The sequence below is a fragment of the Stigmatopora nigra genome, chromosome 2, assembly GCF_051989575.1.
Source record: "Stigmatopora nigra isolate UIUO_SnigA chromosome 2, RoL_Snig_1.1, whole genome shotgun sequence".
In the NCBI taxonomy this organism is placed as follows: Eukaryota; Metazoa; Chordata; class Actinopteri; order Syngnathiformes; family Syngnathidae; genus Stigmatopora; species Stigmatopora nigra.
In genome coordinates this window covers 10,858,470-10,882,173 of record NC_135509.1, presented here as the reverse complement: position 1 = coordinate 10,882,173, position 23,704 = coordinate 10,858,470, and the positions used below count along the sequence as shown (strand labels likewise).

Genomic DNA, 23,704 nt, shown 5'->3' with positions numbered 1-23,704 from the left:
CCTCGTAAATTTACAGGCATGTGCTACTTCATTCCGATTACAGAGCCCTCACAAAGTAATGCTCACCGCTGTGTAGTTTCCTTAAGTAAACTCTTATTGAATCAGAGGTGCTTCCTTCCTGTCTGCTGTGTTTCCTCACGGCTCAGCGACCTGCGTCAGTCCGCCCCGGGAGTCCACCTGCGGGGTTGACAGAAACAAGAGTGAGCTCTTGTCCGGTCCTCGGCCACCGTGTAATGGAATTCTAAGCTCATTTCACAGCACGCGGCCTCGCTTCAGGGACTGGAAATCACAGTGCGGCCTAAAAAAACACACACAAACTTTCTTTTCTAAAGTTGGTTTGCCCACTGTTGGAAAAAAAAAACATTTGAATGCGTTTTGGGGAGAAAAAAGAGGTGAATAATAATGCAATTAATGAGAATCAAAAGCATTCGCTTGTCAAGGAGGTCTGAAAGACTTTTTAAGGAAGAGGAAGGGCCTTATTCACTTCACTGATCTGAAATTGCATTTTGGAGAAAGGTTTTGTGTTTTAAGTCTGAGTTAACCTCCAACTGAGGGTATGACATCATAGGTTAGAGTTTGCTATTTGGGTGGTAACACTTGGATCAAGGTTAAATCCAGGGTTTCCAAAATATTCCATGAACATGAGCTGGATTAGGGTTTCGAACCATGGGTTGGTGTTCAAAGTTGGGTAAATATTTCAAATAGGGTTCCCATGGACACGTGTTCTTTTGAAATTAAAATTGCAAAACCTCAAAGTAGTTTTGAAGATGAAATTACGATTATACTACGGTTAAGAGTTTTGTGATGGGATCAGAAAGTACAATAGGAATTCAGTTTTAGCTCCGCAAATGTTTCCATTCAGAAACATCATTTTGAATTTGTTTTCAAATAATAATTCAACGCACACATTGGGTGTAAAATTAACATTTCATTGAACATCTGAATAGAAAAAAAAAGGACCAGAGGTCCGAAAGTACTTGGGCCAGCGTCCATTTCCAGCTTGAGGCTCCACTCATGTGGGCAACAATGTGAATAGGTTTGGGCACTTGGCTCTGAAGTTGTGGACTTTTTCCAGAAGCCTGTTTCTAAAAATGTCTCGTTAAGATGAAGAATTAACACTCAGGCACAGCTCAGGCTCCGGTCCAACTCGCCATTGATGAATTAATTGATTAAGAGGAGGCTTTTGTCCATATGGTGTATTTAGTTACTGGAGCAGCCAAGCAGTAAATTGCCTTTTATTGGGCTCACCTTTTTACTTGTGGGGTCAACGACAAGACTTCTCTGCTGCGCAGTCTTAATTTGTAATTAGGATCAACACACTAACGCTTCATAAAGTGTGGAGGGCCTTTGGGGACTTTAGGACTGCAAAATGTCTTTGAAAGTCATGCGTAAACTAACACTGAGCACTTGGGGCCCTTTTTTGGAAGGTAAAAACTAGGATTGCACTTGCCAAATGTGCTAAATTCCCACTTGGGAGACTCACAACTCAACTTAAATTACACATTCTGGTTTGAAGTCATGGTTAGGCTGCCAAAATTACAAGGCTGGATGAGTTAGGAAGTTCCAATGAAGTACAAGACTGAAATTGGGTTTAAAATGAGTGGTCAGTGTTTGAAATAGGAGGTTTGATTCCTAGGTCAGGGTTTCAAATTCACGGGCCAAAAATCGATTGTAATTTCAAATAAGGGTTGGTGGTTCAAGTGCACGTTCGGTAAAGGTTTCACAACATGAGGATTTGAATTTTAAGATTTGTCAATTTGGATTTAGGATTGCAAATTTGTGTCAAAATTCAAGGATTTAAATTGAGGTTTGGGCTTAAGTGAGCTAATTCAAAATTAGGCCAGAATGGAAAATTCAGGTTCAAATGAAAGGTTATACGTTAAATCAACAGTTGAATGTTTCAAAATGGTGCCTGATTTTAAATGATGTGCACAAGGGAGGAAAGATTAATCGATTAACATAAAAAGAATATTGTGACTTGCATTTGTGTTCTAATAAATGATGATGATGATGACAAACAATAAAACAAATAGCATTCTGCACACCGTATAATAATCCCAATTAGTCAGATGTTCTACTATGTCATTCACTCCATCTTGTCTTTGTCCTCCATTTTTAATTAGAAGTCACCCCCGGAGGCAGATGGCACATTAGTGTTTATAACGCAAAGCAGATTTACAGCCATACTCTCATACAATTGTGTTCGTGTTGTTTATTAATGCTTTGTGGAGTTGGTTGAAAAGGTGCAAGACGTGTGTTAGTGTTCTACCATATCTGAATCTGAGGCGATGCATCATTTGTCAATGATGCATCACATAACAAAAGAAATGAGCAACATCAGCATTTGAACGTGCTGATGGCGCGGTTTGTTGTCATCGGGCAGGATCCAGGCTTATTGTATAAGTCCAAGGTTGTACATATGTCACTATCCTTCTATTTGTTTTACATCTAATTATTCAGTTGTGAAGGGATGTTTTTATCTTTATTTAAGTCGTCGTCTGACATATTTTGCGGTGTTCTCTATGCGCTGTTTTTTCTACAAGGCTTTATTTTCTGGACCTCTATCGTTGTAGTATGCAACAGGAAATGGGGTGTGCTTATTCAGTCTCTTTTTGTTTTATGCTAAGGTGAAAGAAGGTGCGACAATTTCATTATTGAAACTAAAATTTGTGATAATGTTTTATGAATGAGTGTTTTGGAGGGATAAGAGTGGATTCTTGTGCAGAAATGGTGTCTACCGACTGAAGCTTTTTTTTCCAGAGACGGGGTGTGCGCCAAACCACTTATTTTATTTATGTATTACTTTATTTTTGGATTGAGGTATTGAAAAAGCATTGACTCAGCAAGTTACCTTGATGGTGTGAATACATTGTTTTTAGGGTGATCGTGGCTGCAATATGACATTATTGATTTAATAACAGGCTTGCTTTCACCCCCCCACACACACGCAGAATGTGTGAATGTGATCAATGTTTTAACACCTCCGCCACCCGAGTGTAAATTAGTTTTATAAAGGGTCACAACACACGTCTCATCAAATATCTTCAAACGTGACCATAATGTATTTTGAAAAAAAAAAAAACATCCATGATGTGATTTATTGTCATCTAGAAGGGAGCGTGCCAAATCAGACTCTTAATTGTGTTTAGGGTCGAGAGTGTGGATATTTGTTTTTGTTTTGAGGCTCTTTGGCTCAGCGTGATGAGTTGTGGCCGCCCGAGGCTGCGGCTGAGAAGATTCTGGAGGAAGGTGGCAGGCAGGCAGGCAGGCAGGGAGGCAAGCAGGCAGTGAGCAGATTAAAGATGATATCGTGCGGCGGTGCAGGAATGATTACGGAGGTACAAGAAGACGCAGGCCCAGTTGCTGACGAGGTGGAGAGTAGCCCATAGGTTGACGGATAGAATAATAACGAAACATATCATTTATGACTGTATTTCAGTTGATAGCCTCACATCAGAGTTGAGGGCTGTTCACACGCAGATGCTGCGACAGCAAATCTGGTTCGTCTTTAGATGGTGAATCTAGAACAGGTGCAGGTTTTCGATTGAAAGTCTTGCCTTACAGACATACAAAAAGAGGACATTGCCACACCTTATATGGAGTCTCTGCTAATGGTGGTGACATTTGGTTGCTTTGTTTTAGATTTTATGACAGAATGCACATGTTATCCGCCCAGAAGAAATAATGTTCGAATGAAAGAATAACCTTTTTAGATAGAAACACGTAGTAGTTTTGATTGCTCAACCGCTCGCGAGACATTTTGGAGATAAACTACTGAAGCTTTCAATTTCACTCTGCTTGCCTCAGCCCCTGCGGCCAGCGCTCGATGCTCGCCTCTTTTCAACTGCTTCGCAGATAAAATGTTCACTTTTGAAAGTTGCCAGTGGGCGGGCAGACTATAGTTGCCAGTGAGACAATGTTGAATGGCTCAATGAAAGAAAAATGATGAAGAGGGTAGGTTGAAGACCTACAGTTTCTCGGTCAAAGGTTCCTCGTCCACACATAAAGTCCATCATTTCTGTTAAATCTAAACAATTTGGCGTATGATAATAAATAAGTAACTTGGTACGTCTTTATAGCTCATACAAACACACTAAATACCAAGTTAAATCAAAAGCAGCATTGTATTTGCTACTCATGCAGGAAAAAAACAACAACTACAATGTCCTCCATGAATATTTGTGCAGTTAAGTTATCGTCTCCCAGTCCTATGTAACAATAAAGTAGTAATTTAAACCACCAGACTGCCATTACAGTTTCACTGCTAGAATTATTGAAGTGTTCACTTGTATTTTACAGTTTTTTAGAAGGATCTCAACAGGTTCAGGATCAAAAAACTAAATCCCAGGGAGTGAGAAATTAGTTCCTGTGGCGCAGTAAATAGTAAAAGCAAAGAGAGAATGAAGTGCATGCATTAATCCTGGAGTCAAAGCAATCTTGTAATCCACTCACTATGCTAATTGCCTGTTCTTTCTGCTGCAAAGGGGCCTTTTACAGGCCATTAAATGGCACTGAGTGCTTGACAAAAGATGGCCAGCATGTGTACCCCCCACTACCCAATGGCGCCCATCTCCTCGCACTCTATTTTACACTTAGTCAGGCTGTCGCATGCCCACGCATTGCTCTTCCAAATAAAATGGAGGAAAACAAACGACGTCGGCAGCCGTTGTTTATTTTGAAGATATAGTCGGCGTGGACGTGCAAACGGCACTCCTGTTGTGATGGGAAAGCGACAAATAAGTGCGCCGAAGAATAAGAATGCACCTCTGATATCTGTGAGCGTGCCGACTGCAGTTTTTCACAGACACGTATGCAAAAGCGTAATGAGCTATGCTTAGTTTTTAGGGTTTTTTTTCTCCAAAAGTTAGTGTGTGCATCTTTAATTTTTTTTCTTTAGGCAGGAGATTCATCAAATATAACATTTAGTACCCTATGTTCAAATATGTTATTTTCTTTCCTAGTTACACCAATTTAAACCAATAAATAATCTGCTTTTAGATAAATTTGTTGATGCAGTCTATCAACATCGGAGATTTTCACATTGGCTGTAGAAGGTCTAGAACCTACCGCAACGTAATAAACTGAGGTTAACCGAACTGTATAGGTAGAAAATATGAGGTCATATACAAGCTTTCGAACCCTATTTTCAATGCCATCCATCAGCAGCAAGGTGCAAAGAGTCAGTGTGGACGATGGCTTTTGGAGGCCCCTAAAATTAACAACAAACTAAAGGCGGACGATCGATAGATTGTGTCTGGAGAAATGATGAAGCGGCGCTTCACAGGAGGGAAAATCAATGTCGCTTGCTCTCTCCCGTGTGCCTCCATCTTTCTTTCGCACAGCTTCAACTTGAGCTTTACTGTGCTTGTCTATGTGTGTGTGTGTGTGCGTGCGTGTGGGGAAGCCGTTTAATGTTCCTTTTGTTTCTTCCCTTTTAGGCCGTAAGGACCCTCTGCCACTTTGATGTGTGAGCCTAGCGATGGCCCCGCAGTGGAAGTAAGTAAGTGTGCTGTCCTCACCGTTTATTAGCCCTCCTGTGTATCCATAGACGGCTCTCTTAGCTTTTAATGTTGCTACACCCACCGCTTATTTAGTGTAAATGTTGTTGTCACAGGTAAAACTCCACATATTATGTGCATTTATTTGTAGTTATTACTCTTGGTAGCGCACCTCGCAGAACAGGAGTGCATAACAATGAATCATATTGTAATGAGAGTGGATGAAATACATTGTATTGTATTGTGTTTTACGTAGTGTGTGTCTTACTTTTTTAGGGTTGGGACTGGGTTAATACTACTTTCTTTTAATTCTCTGAACCCAACAGCTTGCTATGTTTTTTTTAAGGGTTTAGTTATCTGAAAAACTGTTATGTTAGTAGATGTCTATTTAGTCTTTGGTGCTCCATTTTACTATTGGTACATTTGTTCTTTGTTTCAAAGTTGATGTAAACAAAATCGCCTTAATCAGATTTTAATTTGAGTATTTGATTGTGATTGGAGTATTTTGTATTGCAACATCACCATCTTAAAACAGTCATCATTTTTTTCTCTTCAGGAAAATGATTAAAATTGTTAGTAAATGTAAAAAAAATACCCAGAAACCGTTTTTTTTTTGTTGCTACAAAAACAAAAAGTAAAAAAAAAAGATTTTAACAAGGCATCCATGACGAGAGTTAAATTGTTAATTACATCCTTATTGCATCGTATGAATGAGGTCGTATTTAGAGGGAGTGACTTTCATCAAAATTGAAGAAAATCATGTTATAATGGCATATGCACTACTGTATATCATGACTGGCCTGAACTGCAACTTGCCATGATGATAGACATTGAAAAATATTTACTTCTCGTGTTTTCTGACACAACCCGCAGAATCAGAATTCATAAAAAATGGATTGAGCTCATTTGCATGAAATCCGATAGCTCGTCTATGATGGAAGCTTTTCTGTAACTTGACTTTGGGGCCATTTTGAAGTACATGCAAACAGGCATTAAGTCGCGTGTCACTTTTTCTCTTTTTTTTTTTCTTTCGTTTTAATTCTTCGGCAGTGACAACACTGCGAGCCTTTGAAAAATAATCCCATTATGTTTCCCGGGCATTACGTTAATAAAGTTCTCAGAGCGGAAAATCAGAGCCTCTGGAGCTCGACATTAGCTCTCGTAGTTCAACGGGCGTACAGTTCAAGGAAATAAGAAAAAAAAGAGAGACATAAATGAACACGTGTGAAGAAAAGTGAGGCTTTGCTGTGAGTCTTTGTGAGCAACAAAATTTTTGGCTCCATGATGTGTTCTATCTGTGACATTTCACACTTGATACATGTTAATGGTCTCTATGGTTACCATCCATCTTAACTTGGCGTTTTAATGCTACCATTCCTCCTAATTCGCAAAGCCCTTTGTGTACATAGCTTCAAATTTAAACTTGGATTAGTGTGAAGAACAGCACACTTGAAATGACCTTTATTGCATTTGCTTTGGAGTTCAACACCGACTAATTGGATTGCGTCCAATATCATTTTGGAGGTGTTTCATGTCATTATTGGAGTGTGGCATCATTTTTACTACACTTTATTGTCTCTCAAATATAAATGTGGGTGGAGTGGTCCAGTTACTTAACACACTCCTACTTGGAGTGGGGCCAGTTACCACAAAATGACTGTATATCATGACTCACTGGTGACCAGTATTATTGTAGTCTTTTTTGTGTGTTTGTTTTATTTAGTTGAAGAAAAATATTTAATGCACATATTCTGGTCGACTTGTTACGTTGCATCATGCTGGGAAAATTTGTCAGATTTATTAGTATGCCTGAGAATACCTCTGACGTCGTGAATGCAGCCAATGTTGCCGTGGCTGGAGGTGATTTAATTTAGCCAATAGAGTCTATGTAACTCAAATGGAGGTGTGAAAGGAGTTGGATTGAATTGTATCAGAATTGTAGTTAATATTATCACATCATTATTTGAATGAATTGTAATTGGACATGAATGTAATCACATTTTCAACTGGAGCAATTAGTGTTGTACATCATTTAGAATGTTATCGTATCAAACTCGAGTGAATAATATAAAGTTGCTAATACTGTAACAGGAGTGACTCATATTGTCCCATAAATGGGGGTGGAACCTATCATTTTGCATCATAATTGCCAAAAATCTTATTGTCTTGTAGATGGTGTGACGTGTATTGTCTGAAATGGGGTAAATTTTAATTTCATTGGAGTTACCGGTATGATAAAGGTGGAATCGGTCTGAGTATTTAATGTCATGGAACTTCACAAATCCTACATTTAGGGGTAGTGACCGTATTGCATTTGTCCAACAATCAAGCAAGATAAAAAGACATTGATGGAGCACGTCTCCCTCTTTCTATATCTGCTCTCAGCATCCCGCTGATGTGACATTGGAGAAGTCCAACATCTTGCCACCTCCCTCGGAGATGAAAAATAAGTTTGCCTAAGTGGAGATTCCCTGCCTGGGAACACGCTTAAAGCTTTCGGACCAAACTGTGTGTGTCCACACTTGCTTCCAATCTTTCCCAGTTGGGCATGAATTCAAGGTGCAGCATTTCAGACTACAATCTCCATTAGGATGAAGATCTCTGACCTAATTAGCTGACTTTTTCAAGTGAAAGTGCAAAGTGCCCGACCCCTCTTGTGTTTTGTTTTGTAATGGTCACTAGTAATGCACTCTGAAATGATCACCAGTCATTCATATTGGATTTTGTGGCAATTGCTGGAAACGAGGACTTCACAAGAAATTTTCGGTGGGTACTAGGAAAAACTCCAGTGTTACAGCATAATGAAGGCTCAATTTACAATATCGAACTCATCTTACTTTCCTGCCTGCTTTTTTGCTTCTTGCTCTGAGGCTAATCACACACCAGCAAGATGATCAATGGCGCCTTCCGCTGTCAAATGGTCTGGCAGAATTAAACAAGCCGTGTGTCACCAGACGACAAAGATTTTCTGAAGGCAGAAGATTTTCGTTTTCTTCTATGCTTCGCTGCAGACATTCATTCCTACGCTTTTCTGAGCAGGAGGGGATTTACATCAAGGCTTTTATTGGATTTTTTTGTATGCTACTCTAGTTTAGAAATATTCTCATTAGTTTTAATTCCACTGTCATTGTTTTGTTTCATGGCAATAACTCTATTGACATTAACATACAGAGCCCACAAATATCGTTCTAACCTTTCAAAGCAAATGGATGGATGGATGTATAGAATTTATGTAGTTTTAGGGTGATTGTTCAATGCCAGAAGACAACCCCATTCTAATTATTTTGAACTACAGTCAACAAGCGATAATTTATGTAAAAAGTACAATGAAATCGCCAAAGTACATTTCATATTTACAATTCAGTTAGGTAGCCAATTTGGTTGTTTTTTTTACTTGTTTTAACTCGACACAAGCACATGGTATTGATGTGTCATTGTAATGTATTTTTCCTGCCAAGTATTAAACTATATGCAATTGTTGGAGAAACTATACATGAATTCAAGATACACCTATTCTTCTCCCTCCATTATCTTGACATAAATTAAATCAATTTCAAACAAGGAGCGCCAAGCAGCAGCTTGGGAAAACGTATCAAGTAGCAATAGCAAGCTGAAGGACTCCCAGCTTACCTTTTTAACAGCGACTTAAAACCAAGCACAAAAAAATCTCAAAGATGATATCCTCTGCAGGCCACAATGTGAAAGGAAAAATGTGCAGGTAAGATGGCAACGAGAAATGTAAATGAGCGAGGGAGAACGTGTTGGGAGGAGCCTTGACAGCGAGCTTGTCAAAATGTCTACCATGAATTTTGCAACATGCTTCACGCTTTTAACATACACCCACACAGACTCACACACCTACACACACACTTGCACTTGTGCACGGTAAAGAAGAAGACTACCCAGGTGTGGTCTGACAGACATATGGATGGATGGATTTGTGGAGGGATGGTTGGATATAATGATGGGTAAACATGTAGGGGAAGGATGGAAGGATGGATGGATGGGAGGATGGATGGGAGGATGGATGGGAGGATGGATGGGAGGATGGATGGGAGGATGGATGGGAGGATGGATGGGAGGATGGATGGGAGGACGGATGGGGGAATGGATGGGGGGATGGATGGGGGGATGGATGGGGGGGATGGATGGGGGGATGGATGGGGGCATGGATGGGGGGATGGATGGGGGGATGGATGGGGGGATGGGTGGGGGGGATGGGTGGGGGGGATGGGGGGGGGGATGGGTGGGGGGATGGGTGGGGGGATGGGTGGAGGGATGGATGGATGAATTGAACAAATGAATAGTAATTGAAGTGCATAGGCACATAGAATGACTAATTCAACACATTGGTAAAAATAAAGTGGATAGATTATTGAATGGATATTGTGGTTTACATGAAGGAAAATTGAAAGGATAGATTAAAGAACATTTCAATGGAATTTGGCAATAATTGTATACAGATCAGATGCATCGCTGACTAATAGAGGATGGATAAGTAGGTAGCGAAGTGATAATTGCAATAAATCACAAACAGGCCATTACTGCTCTATATAGGCAACCTTGGTTCTTAGCTTCAAAATGATAACATTTCATAAATGGCTCTTTTGCTGCTATTTACATTGAATTCTAATCCACCTTGCCAGGGCCCCACATTGGGCCTAAGTGTTGCTTCCATGTGTCCTCAGGGGCTTCCTACCGAGAAGCCTCGGTGGGAGATCGTCTCGCCGACCTGATTTCATTCGTGCCTCCATCTCGCTCACACCTGTGACTATTTGGGAGCCATTTTGTAGAGTGGGTCATTTTATTACAAATGACACCATGGTTACAGTCCGCTGGCTTGAGCACGGCCGTCATTTTTCATGGTTTTGTCATAATGCGGCACATAATTACCTTCTTGATGAAGCGAGACACGATCATGAATATTTATCAAATTGCGTCCTGTCATCAGCACGATAAAGGAAATGGTTGGAATCCATCCACTTTCCATCGTGCTTAACCTATGTTGGATCTAGCCAAAGTACACATAGTGTTTCAGCTATCTTTTTATATATATATGGCAGCCGCCGTCTCTATCAATGAACTTGCTAAAGAGGATAATCATGAGGGAAGCTTTAGGACCATGTTAAAGCGCATCAACAATGGGAACATCTGAACTAAAGTACTACTCATAATTTATCTTCTGCTTCAAATGATAATTACGACTATAGGCGTCCTTTAAACCTCTTGCGTCCTCACAATTCCCCATACGGATAATTATTGGAATGGATGGTACCTTTTCTAAATGTTAAAAATTGACAGGTTCATTATAATTCCTGCCTAACTGTTACCCTTTATTTCCCACCTGGAAAGATGTGACATTTATTTAGCATCATGTCTCAGCGTCATAAGAATTTAAGTGTCTTTTACTAGAAATCCATCCAGAGAGACATTTCCAGAGAAGATTTTTCTCTTGAATTAAATCTCAGGAGGGTGATTTACCAGGAACATTGTTGAAGTCTAACTTATTTGTAAACGGAATGGTATCAAATATATCTTGATCATTGAGCATGTCTAATCTTCAAAAAATGAGTCAAGCCTGAGCCAAGTTGCGAACTAGTATAAGGTTCAGTTACCTTTATTAAGTTTAGTTAAAAAAATGTTATCCATTTACTGTTATTATAAGATGTATTGAGTTTGTCTCAAAAATATATCTAATGGTGGCAAACAGCCTGCCTGTATGTTTTTGGGATGTGGATGGAACCTGGAGTACCCGGAGAAAACCCACACATGCCCTTGGAGAACATGCAAACGCCACACAGTGGACGGACCTGGATCGAACCCTCAACCCCAGAAATGCAAGGCCATCGCACCAACCACTTGGCTGCCAAATTTAGTGATGAATTTTTCCGGATTACCATATGATTCGTTTCGGCAAAAGATTGGCCAAAAACAGAAAAATGAAGTAATGCTTCTGCTGCTGTGGCGTCCTGATTTCTCGCAATTAGCCATGTGCTAGGAAACACCCTTGACGCCACTGACCTCCTGTCGCGAAGCAGGCGTCACGACTGGAAGCTTCTCCCGACTTATTACGGCTGCGGGTGTTATGGTAATGAAAGAAGGGTGTGTGTGGTGCTGATAGCGCCACAGGAAGGATAGCCTATTATCCACTGCTGTGTACTCTTATCCGCCACCGGCCGATGGTAATAATGGCATGGCAGAGGCCAACTTTTCTCTTCTGATGATGATGCCGGTGGATGGAAAACAGTTCAAATATATACAGGTGGTTCTACGGAGCAGAGACAGTGTTTTCTACTGTACGTTTACTGAATTTAACATGAGCTGCACTATCTTTTCCCAGCATGGAGTCGTTCTTAATTACCCAAACATTTGTTATTGCCAGCTGGAATGATCATGGAATTAAAAAATAATAATAATAATTGAAAATAACTGGCATTCTATTATTATTTTTGCCATATGTGCATTAGTATACTGCAGTATTTTAGTATTATCATTGATATTAGCATCTCTTTGCTTTTCAGGAGTTGCTGACAACTCACTGAGTTAAGTCAACTTCAAGGCCTGAGACTACGGTAAGAGTTTCCTTCTAAACAGCTATACTATAAGTTTTTAGTGATGATGACAATCCAAAATATGGGTATCAGGACAAGACGTTTGTGATATTGGATTCCTCCTGAAGTCACATACTTTGACAGATTGAAAGTGTTAAAGAAATATTTTTGCTGGGGTGTTAGCTGAAGCCTTCAAGCTTTATCAGCCAGAGGAAATATTGACTTGCGACAATTTCACTTTTCTGGCATTATTACTTTTGAACTGTGCATGTGTGGGTGTGACACGTGAACAAATAACACGCATTTGTTTGAGCAAAGAGAACATAAGCACAATGGTTTGGTGAGCCGCAAAAACCCAAAGGAGTCTCTGAATGAATGTTTTGTGGCTTGAGTGTGTGTTAGTTCATAACCCACTAAATAACTGGAAGTGTGTGTATGTATCCGTGTGTATTTATGTATATATATATTTTTTCTCTATCTATGTAGTTATATATCTATCTATTTACTCATGTGAATCCGAGCTCTATTCAAATACTTCTGGTACTTTTGAAAGCAACCATGCGTTGCAATTGCTATGCACATTCCCTTTTTTTTTTACCCTTTAACTTTCCCTTGAGCGCCAGAGTTGAGTGGCGCACTCCAGTCGAGCAGGCCCTTGACATTTGGTGAGGGCGTGGGACTTGAAAGACTGAAGCTGGTTAAAGATTCCCTCAAACACACAAAGCTGCAAAGACCTTTCACATGAGCAAAACATACTCAAGCTTGGGTGCGATTTGGCCTATTTTCCTATTCAGGTAGAATAGATTTTGGACTATTTTTGTAGGTTAAAACCTTGTTGTATTTAAATTGACTATCAATCTCGGCATTTTTTTAAATCTTTGGTCCTTGTTCTTTCTTTGGTTCATTGCAAGCAGGATTCTTCCTTAGTCATCAATGTAGGCAGTCTCAGTCTTAAGAGATGGAATTGTATGACATTGGCATGAATTATGACATTTTATAAACTATATTTCCTATTTTACTTGATGTTATAATAGCAATACATTTTATGCAATCCTCAAGAAAATACATTTTAATTATAGATACCAGATGTGTGAGTTATTGGTGTATCCAATGTTCTATTATTGGATTTTTATGATTTGTTAAAATTGAGTCACTACATCTGTCCAATTAATTTGATAAACAAAACGATAACAAAATGGGGGCACTTGAGCACAAAGGTTCTGCAACTCCTTGTTTACATTATATTTCCTCCCATGTGGGCTTGTGAAAACAGCGAATGAGCTTTAAAGGAGCAACATAATAACCCTCTCTCCTGAAGTAAGATGGGGCCTTGACCCCATCTCCTGAGCTTGCCAAAGAAGAAGAAAAAAAAAACCTCCCGAAGCTTGGCGATTACCAATTTGCGACTCTCGAGAAATGCCGCGTTGAGTCGCGGTAAGATGTCAAACAAACACAAAAGCCACGTAGACTGTTGTCATCACGCCAAAGCTTTTCTTTCGCTAATAAGCAAGCAGGGCTTCTCTTGGGATGAGCAGCTGGTCGTGTTTTTACAACACCATCAACGCACGCCACTCCTCGTTCATCAGCAGCTGTTAGCCACGCATCCTCGCACCTAATTGCTCTCACTCACATTCAGGCCACAGCCTAACATTTTTTTTCAGTAACAGTTATCAGGACCTGATGGATACTGGATGCTGCATGGAGCTAATTGAGGAGAGTTGTTTTTCTCCAAACTAGTGGTTCACTGAGAACTGTCAGGGATAACGAGATGGGCGTAACTAGTTTACAATGCAAAATAACAAAAATGCTGGTAACCAAGTTGATTATAATCACCTTGGCGTTGACTCCCAAAAAAGCCATTCAGTTTTTTATCCCATGCGTCCTTCATGAAAATAAAAACTTAACTCTGGTCCACAGCAAAAAAAAAAAGTAAATTATCTTCTGTATCAGAAGTACGAACCCCCTGTGTGGCAAACAAGTGATTCCAGAATTCACTTATTTGGTGTGCCGCAGGGCTCACTCATTCGGTGCACAGCAGGGATTACTTGTTTGCTCCCCGCTATGGTTTCCTCGTCTGTTGCTACCAAAAAAAGGAACACTGACACGCACCCACGCGCGCAAACTTTGTTATCAGGGCAAGTTATTAAGCAAACAAGTATTGTGGGTGGGGGGGTATGGGTGTTTATGTTTGTGCGTGTGTGTTTGGGTGAGGGTTTGTGTTTGTTTTGCTTTTTTCCCCTAAAGAAGGATGTCCTCTACGCCCTTTTTATCTCTAGTACACAACCTGATTTGAATCGGGACATAGTGGGAATTGAAGTCGGCCGACCATGAATGCATCATCATGATCATCATAACCTTTGTGTGAGTGATTAGCATACATATTTGCTTCAGTCTGCATCGGCTTTAAAACATACGCTCGTATAAAAGGATGTACTGCGAAGGCACTTAACTCTTAAAAAGCCAGATCCTTCAATTATTCGAATACCTCCTAAGTCCTGTCTGCTATATATTTTTTATACTATTTAAATCATAATATAATCTATAATTCTACAGTATTGCACTGGTCTGTTGCAATATAAATAGTACCTTTTGGGAATAAAACCTTAAAAAAAACAGGCACACTGCAGGATCAATAACTCAGCAATTATTTAAACAGTTTTGATGCATAAAAAAAATATAATCAGGCTCCCTGGCCCATACAACATAGCTACCTAGTTTCATGCATGGATATGCACGGTTTGACTCCTGTAATGTTCTTCCGTGTGTGTAAGCCTGGAGAATAGTAAAAGACGAAATGAGTCAAGTGACCCACGTCTTAGTGGCACACACACACAAACAATCGTGCAAAGTACATTTTTACATTTCAATCCTTTACCCCCATCAACAAATCATTTTGCATATAAATTCGACAGCAAATTTTGAGAGTTGCTTAGGGTTTATTCATGAAGGCTTTGTCTATTTGGCCCTTCGTTTAGCATTGCTACAAAGACAGTGCAAATGGAAGAAGCTATGTCTCTTATTCACCTCTTCCTGTACGTGAAAAGATAATTGTCTACTCGCCAGAAGGAGAGGGGGGTGGTGTGTATCTGTGTGACCCCTCGAGTAGGTATGAGGGTCCCTTCTGAGGTGTCGTAATTACTTGTGCTGATAGAGGTGAAGAGAGGACGCCGCCCGCTTCGCAGCAAAATCGCACCCTCTTCCCCCCTCTTGCACTTGCCATATGCAGCGTTTAATGTCAGTGTAATCTGTAAAGGTTAGCGCTGTACATCTCTACAAGCAGCTGAATCAGTGCTCTGGAAACACACTGTGACATTAAGAAGCCTGGCGCCCTTTAGTCCACTTTAATATGACCACACAGGTTGCTTCGCCAAAGTCGGCAACAGTAATCACAATGGAAATCAGATTTTTTTTTTAGGCTTTGCTTCACACTAAAAACTGGGTATGGCTTTTTCAGGTTTATTTCTTCCTTTCAACACAAGGACGAGTGAAAAGTTTAAACACTAAATCACACCTCATCGTGAATTGAGTAAATTTAGTATGCATAAGTTTTCAGTTTAATGATCTTTTTTTTTTATTGAAGGACTTGGAAGTTGATATAAACGGGGTATTTAAAGGTCTAATCTGAAAATAAAACCCTTAACATGAATCGCTTTTGCAAAGAGGTTTTTGAATGAACTCATTCGCTATCAGGGACATATTTTTTACTTTTATTCAAACTCAACCATTTACTCAAACGTGATTACAGAATTTGTACTAAATTAGTTTTTTGTTTTATTTAAAGATTTTTTCTCAGTACTTAGCACAAAGTGCTTTTAGAAGGTCTAGACTGTTTTACCATTGATTAAAGAGATTAAATTCCATTATTTCCCTCGGCAGTATTAGATAATTGGACATTTTGAAATAGTTGTCATCAAACTGTGACAAAATACTTTAAGATTGAAGTATTTTTTTCTATGCACACCAAACCGCTGACACAATTGTACAAGAATGATGTCACCTAAAGAATATCCTATTTGTAGTGTGAAAGTACAGTATGTCCGTAACGTTGTTACGGATTGTAACTAATTGAATTGCTCAGGTTGGCAAAATTTCTCTGGAGACATCAAAGCACACTGCACTCCAAACGCTATCTAGCGTGACGGTTGGGGGGGTCGGATAGTTCACGCACAAAGCTGTAATGGACCACTGCATCCCACTGAGGCCTGACTATGCTCGTGCGTATGCTAGAGTTTCACAATGTCGTGACCGACAATTTTTCTTGGTTTCTTGTTTTTATAGTAGACCCCTGCTCATTTTTGCTAAAATAATCGCCTATTCACTCTTTTCGTGCCAAAGGGTCTCCCGGCCAAAACAAAGAGGGACATAAACTGAGGTAGAGCGACACACAGCCAAATTCCCATAAACACAGTCATCATCATCATCATCATTATCCAGAGTGTGAGCTTTCTGTCATCTTCTCAAAGTCAGCGCATTTGCGCAGTGAGCATTAGTGCCATGTTTTTGAGGAGTAAAATGATACATTAAGGTATATTACAGCACTCGCGTAGAGAAACCTGACTCTACTATGCCATTACAGAATTGTCTTCTGACGGTTTGGTGACATTTCCCTGTCGTAGTTTTCAGACTCGCCAAGTAGAAAATTGCTTGGCGCGGGTTCATAATTACGCGTGTGGATCACCTCTGAGCCAAGCATACGCCGCTTCCGATGGGTTGCTCAACGTGGCGGATATAGCATAATGCCGCTCGCTAATCACCACCAGTTCCCCGTTTAAGTGGCCTTGCTGATCACATGACTCCAAGCAGAAAAATAGATGCCACTTCTTGTTTGGTACAAATCCGCACATGGAACTTCCCATTTGCATGACAATAACATTGACTACAGTGATGGCACGCCAATGCATACATTTCAGCCCACCCATTTAAATACAGTTCATATATTGTGAGCAATTATTTCTTTGGTGGGTTCAAATGTGAAGCTTCCACCTATCATTTTCAAAAGTTTCCTACCCTACTTTGGTGTTCACTCTATTTGAACTTCTTGGACCTCTAATGGTCTCATCTATTCTTGCTGCTGTTGGCCCTCAGTAGAAGAATGACTATGCTAATAAGCATGAAAAGGTGAGCGAAATGTTACAAATTAAAGAGTAAATGAGATACTGTATAACAATCCAAAGCCATATAGAGAATCCTCTCGGATCCATTCTCTGCGGATCTGCAAGAGTCAGAGAGATTAACAAATTCAGGAGTTTAAGGAGAAAAGAGAAAGGCAGGGCGAGTCATGTGCGGGGTATCGATGTAAAAGGCAAAATTAGAATTGATTTGTGCAGAAGTGAAGGGTGCTAGAGTGAGAGGGGGTTGGGATCTGGCACAAACTCCTGCGAATCCCTAATCCGCCTGTCTTGGAGGAAATCTCCGTGGCAGAAGCAGCTTCTCATTACTCTCACAGACAGGCAAGGCGTTGCAGATTGGATGCGAGGCGAGCTCCGAGGCGACGTTAAGATGCCGAACCTCAGCAGGCCTAATGGGATTCTTGTAAACATCCTGCTCACCAGAGTATTAACAGTTTCACAGGTGGTTGATCCACTTTAAGGCCGCTAACACTGCCCACATCAATAATATGCTGCCCATGTTGTTATAACCAATAGGAGGCCTTAAGCTGTCAGAGAACCATATGACAGGTGGTGTCATTTTTTTTTGCATTTTGATAAACCACAAAAACCCTAAACCTGACATAAAAAAAGGAAAATAGAAATGCAAGATTTGCCATAACTGTCCCAACAGAATTTATGTCCAGTATTTATTTACTGTTTTGACCTATCCTTTCACGCAGTTGGTTAAAAAAAATGGTTGGTGGGCCACTGTTTGGATAAAACGCACTCTGGTGCCAAATACACGATATATCCTTAAACATAATTATTTTCACAGGAAGCCCAACTCGGCCTTACAACTGCCTATAAATCTCAGCATCACTTCTAACCGACTAATCGAATTTTAACTGTAAACGATAATTAATGTAATTTCAAACGTGACTTTCAAATTTTAACTGTAAACGATAATTAATGTAATTTCAAACGTGACTTTCAAATTCATAAACTACTAGGAAACCAAACATGCACTACTCACATTATTTTAGTCTTGGATTTGTAATGCACTTGAACATAAACAGAAGAAGATTTGTGCATTGTGAGAATTGCATATACGAATTGTGTGATTTTTCTGTAGTCTTGGCCGAGGCCTGCTCGCCATTTAGCCTCCTTGCTAAACCAGATTAATGACTTGAGTAGTCAGAGGCTATGCCAGGCCGCCTGCATCGTGCCGAGGGTCAAGGGGCTGGCAACCATTTTCCGAGAGCTTGGCACCGCCAACCCTCACCCTGTGGCAAAAAGTGAAAGTCGGCGCTTAATGAAAATTCTACATCCCAGAGGGGGGTGCTCGTGTTCGTGTTCGTGCAGAACGTTGCAGTCGATTATCTCGGCTTTGATCCAGGCTCACAACCCAGAGTCTGTTCGTGGCAGCGCGGGCGTGCGGCGACAAACTGCTTTCATCCTCGACGACACCACTGGCGCAACAAGCTGCGATCACACGCCGAGATGCACATAACAACATTAGCATTTGCGCTAAAGGCACTCTTCTGTCAACGATCAACTACAAGAACTCACATAGAAGGAAATAGTGTGTTTTATCCCCCTACCACTTCAGGGATATGAACTTCCAGGAAACCACTACAGCAAAATAATTTTTTTAAACGTTCCTGGTTTGTTTGTAAAGAACTGAAATTGACCAAAATAATGTACTTCAATTTTAAACTATACGAAGTTGCCACTATTCACTTTCTTAACCACTGTATTTAGGTTTTATTTCTCCATCAGTTAGAGGGTGTTGCTAGGATTGCAGTATGCCAAGAAAATGTCATTCAACTAATGGCGCTGTCCTGGCAACCAGATCAGGGTTTAGAGTAACCTCCTGCCCTAAATGTTCTCTCCAAAATTGAGTTTTGACATTTCAAAAACCATAAAATGAGATAGTTAAGGGGGAGAAAATACAAGATTTGAAGTGATCGATCTTCATAGAAATATGCTGTATAAAATGTTCTACCAGTTTTGCAGTCAATTTATATTTTTGTGTTTTTTTGTTGTTTTCAAAACTTCAGGTCATGAAACCTGTTTTGACATAGCCACATTCAATTTGGTAGTCTTGTCAGTCATCAGTAGGCCTGCCAATAAATGTCTCAAGACGCCCCTATATACACTTCAACCATGTTCTACTTTATAGCAGGCCTTGCGTTTCACTGTGACCACTTTACTGAATCAAAGCAAAGTCAACACAGCAGATAAATGTAGTTGATTGATTGTCAAAGGAAGCTATTTTTCAGTTGAGATTAGCTGTTTAGAGTTGTCATAATTTGGTCTGAACTACAAGGGATAACTAAGTGAGAAACAGACTGTCGAGTGAACCTTCTGAGGAGCGTCCTGTCAAGAGAACAGCTTAATGGAAGCTATATAAATTATTAGCACCCTTGCAATCGGTTCATTTCCGAGTGAAGTCGCGTGAAATGAATGCAGGGATTTCTCATTACAGTTTATCAAACATCCAGCTGGCAGCTCCGTCCATCAAAAGCAAGGTAATTACTTTGTTTTCACACACCTTCTGCCAAGCTTCCAAGGTCAGTTTGATACATCAACCCACTTATTTTTGCCAGTAAAGTCATGATCAATTTAAGTATGGCAGTTTCTCGTCATTGTGGGTGCTAGATTTTAAGATCTCAGTTGCTTGACTTTTAAGAACAGACTCCATGGACTTTCCTACACTAGTTCGTGGGACTTTGTGATAAATGTGACTAACAAAGATTTCAGACAATAGGGATGGAACATTTTAGCATTCCCTACCGTAATACTGGCAAGTCATCAGACTTTGTGGAAAAAATCTTGCAAGTTCTTTAGAAATAGGACAAAAACTCATTTGTAATCGTAAAAAATCTAAAGAATTTTTCTCAATAAAACTGCCTTCAGAGGCTGGAATTTCCAATGAATTCCAAGAAGCACAAAATATCACGTCTAACTCAAATTTCCTTCTGATTCTGATTACATGTTTCCAACAGCAAGTCTTTGAAACCCTTTGCAAACCTTGAGCGATCATCGGTGAATCCATAGTGTTTTTTTATTTTCATCAATGCCCCGCCAAATAAGCAAATTACCAACGCCTACTTCACAAGCCAGACGTTTAACGGCGCCATTAAATCACAATAGCGCGCTTTTCGTCTGGCAATTAACCTTTTGTTAAACCAATAATTATTTTGTGGTTACACCACGACAAACGTTAGGTCCTGAAGGAGCCCCTAGCCTAGTTGTAATGGACGTCTTCTGCCCTATAAAATGATGGAAATGTGTGCAGCGGTTTTAGCACCTTATTAGCTTTACTCGTGTCAAACGGTGGCAGACAATTTCGGGCCAAAGTAATGCTATAATCTAAGGCACTGTGAGTAAAATATATGGGTTTATACAGAACTCGGGGCTCTAATATACCTCATAAGTAAAAAAAAAAAAGACCTGAGAGTGGCTGATTTTTTTTTTGTGAAAGGTTCCACTTCAAGATGGCTGTGGCATATCAAACTACTGCGTTGATGTAGAGCAAGAATTTTATTGATGTTCAAACATGATTAAACAACTACAAAAATGTTCACTATTAATGCCGAGGCAAGAGCCTATTGATTTTGAAGATTTTTCTTAGAAGCTTGTTTCTACATCACCACAAATGGACCTGGACATATTTCTATCTCCGTCAATCTCCTTATAATTGCAGTTGGAGCGTAATTAGTCACTGGAATTACCTGGCAAAATGAAGTCAAGTCATGATTGATGGCCACCAGCTATTTTGTCACATGACTGGGAACAATCTGTGACCAATCGCATACCTTGCAGAACTCGGGGGGAACATGACACATTTATCAGCAGAGTCTCCATTACCTTTCGCTGGATGGAGAATAGATTTGATTCCAAATGGAGCTGTCTGCCCTCCAGCCTTGCAGATAAAACTAACCTGTGAAGGATTTGGATGGATATCCCGATGTGTTATGATTACATTAGTCATAAGAACCCCTCTTGCACTGTCAATCATGCTTTGCCACTTTCGCAACTCAGTTTTAGATGTATTACCTACCACATGAGGAAAAGGGGGTTCAAGTAAAACATTACTCCTCCCATCCCCGGACTTTCATCTAATCTCCCCGAGGATGTTGGAACCTCACTTATATACATCCTTTGTTGTACAACCATCTGGTGAAATGTGTACCAGATATTGTGGTAATCCCAATCCACACACGCAGCCACATTGCAGTCTTTGTGCTTAAGCACCTCCTAATCTCTTTGCGTTGACAATAAAATGCATGGCATGCTGATCCGTGCGGGAATCCATAATGATGATAGGGACAGATCAATATTGCGGCACACTTCGGAGTCGTTGTCACTGCTGGATATTGACATACCAGCCCTCGTTTCCTGTGAGCACATGCTGTTGATGAATGAAAATGCCCTTGCTGTCTGTCATCTGTTTCTGCAAGCAGTTAGAAAAAGGATACAGAATAACAATTCCCACAAAGATTTGGAATATCAGTGTCAGGCAATGATTGGAAAATGATGACACTGTAATCCACTTGCATTAGATATATGCAAAAAATATGTTGTTTTCGATGCATGCTGCCAGCTGCGGCTTTTTGGGCCATTTTTGTATCCTTCAGAATCTGACAAAATCCACTTTACAAAATAACCAACTTTACGTGAATATAGCTATGTAGGGTTCATGGATTCATAGGGTTTTCAATCGTTCCTTGAAACACATAATCGTCCCATATTCGAAAACAGAAGTTCACGTCAAACTGACCTTACAAGGGACGCATTTTGTCTGTATTATCATGAAGCCCGAAAACCCCACGATTGATTTATATAATACAAAATGGATGTGGAATTAAATACCTTAATATTAAATCTAATTCATTTTAAACATTAGTGTGACACAAACATGTATTACTAATTATATATTTGCAAAAACCCACTTGTATTTTTTATGTTGCAGCAATAAAAGATGGCAAAATAGTTTACTTTAATAAACCAAAAAAAAAAAACAACTGATAGGCTGGAATGAACAATTATTCCACACATGCGCTGGCTACGACTGCCTGCCTTCTGAACCCGGACCACAAAGGTCCGGACCTCTACCCACGCCATTAGCATAGACTCATTTGTTTTGCATTAATTATGCATTCGTGTCAAGGCAGTAATGATGACAAGGTCAGGCTGCACCAGGCGGGATTAAATGTCGGAATATTCCTCACATCTTGCTTAAAACTGCATAACGCGTTGCTCGCTACTTTAGGACTATTGGGGCCATCAGCAAGTCATCCAATCTGTGACATTTTGCCCTAAAATCATGCATGAGGAATCGTCTAATTTCATGGTGGATTTAATGGCGTACCCACATGACAGAATCCACCATTTTCCCTTGGTCTTTGCCTTTCACACAGACACCCGACCAGAAAAACTGTGATCAGATAATAAGATAAGATGAAATGTGTTTTATAACATAATTATCTGACCACAATAATTACTTTCCAAATAATAGGGTAGAAGAAGCGACACTCAGGTGTTCAACTTCACAACCCAATGCCACCGTTATGTAATACCATTCCCCACAGACTGTGGCCCACCTCTGGTTCAGCTTTTTCTACTTCTTGCAATGGAAAACAATTAAAATAATTTCTTCTGATTGGAAAGTATCACTCCTTTAATGAAAAACCTACAAATGAAAGGCAACTATTGCTTTCCACACGATGGGCCAGAAGCTTTGAGTTATAGGTGTTAGCCGTCACCCTTCATCCTCCCATTACGGCATAACCTTTAAACAAAGGTTCCTTTAATCGGACTGTTATACATAGCCCTTGTTTTGAAAACAATGTTTTTAGAAATGAAAAGATTTTTTTTACTGTCGTTGATGAGGTGTGAAAGGGGTAGGCTGTAGCACCCCCTCATCCTTCTGCCTCGCCACACTCTCATTAGCGGTTGCCATCTGTCTGAACAGACCATGCGTGACTTCAACACTCTTTTCTTTTGGCCAACTGTCACACCTTTGGACACGGCACCTCCTCGGTCAGAATGACACCTTCATCATCCACACTCTTTTCAAGTTTAATCTGTTTCATGTCACTTTTGGCCTCACAACCTGAACTCAACCGAAAGTTCATGTATCTACCATACCTGTATTGCACTTAACGTAATAAGATTTCAGTCCAAATATCACTTTAATGCAGGAGTTTTATCCCGATTGCAGCGAATCAATGTCATGAAGAGTGTGGTATCACATTGTACATTTCTCAGTGCAACTATCCCACTTTTACATCGATACTGTGACATTTCCATGCCGTCAGTTTTTTTCTCCACCGAGCACATTGAAGAAGTCAGTTCCGGGCTCAGTCCGACGCTCCGTGTCTTGTCGCGCCGGTAATTCCCTGGGGGAATTGGAGCTGACAATCTTCCGGCAGCCAGACATGAAATCCCGTTGATCCGTCAGGACAAGCCTCAGCCTCAGAGCTCCCTTACAGGCACAACGATTCAACCACAACACAGCGACACGAAGACAAGGCCAATGACAAAGCCACTGATTTGA

General features: G+C 40.2%; 1 protein-coding gene across 9 annotated transcripts in view; it reads left to right on the top strand.

Moving 5' to 3' along the window:
• Positions 1–23,704, top strand: part of LOC144213937 (alpha-1,3-mannosyl-glycoprotein 4-beta-N-acetylglucosaminyltransferase C-like) — a 49,178-nt gene that overhangs the window by 12,414 nt on the left and 13,060 nt on the right. For 6 of the 9 annotated variants that reach the window (XM_077742706.1, XM_077742683.1, XM_077742697.1 and 3 more), the window contains exons 2-3: positions 5,439–5,496; positions 12,020–12,070. The gene's annotated coding sequence lies outside the window, so the exon portion shown is untranslated. Of the gene's footprint in view, positions 1–5,438; positions 5,501–12,019; positions 12,071–23,704 lie in introns of all 9 variants that reach the window. The other 3 variants (XM_077742707.1, XM_077742671.1, XM_077742691.1) reach the window with 1 other exon arrangement.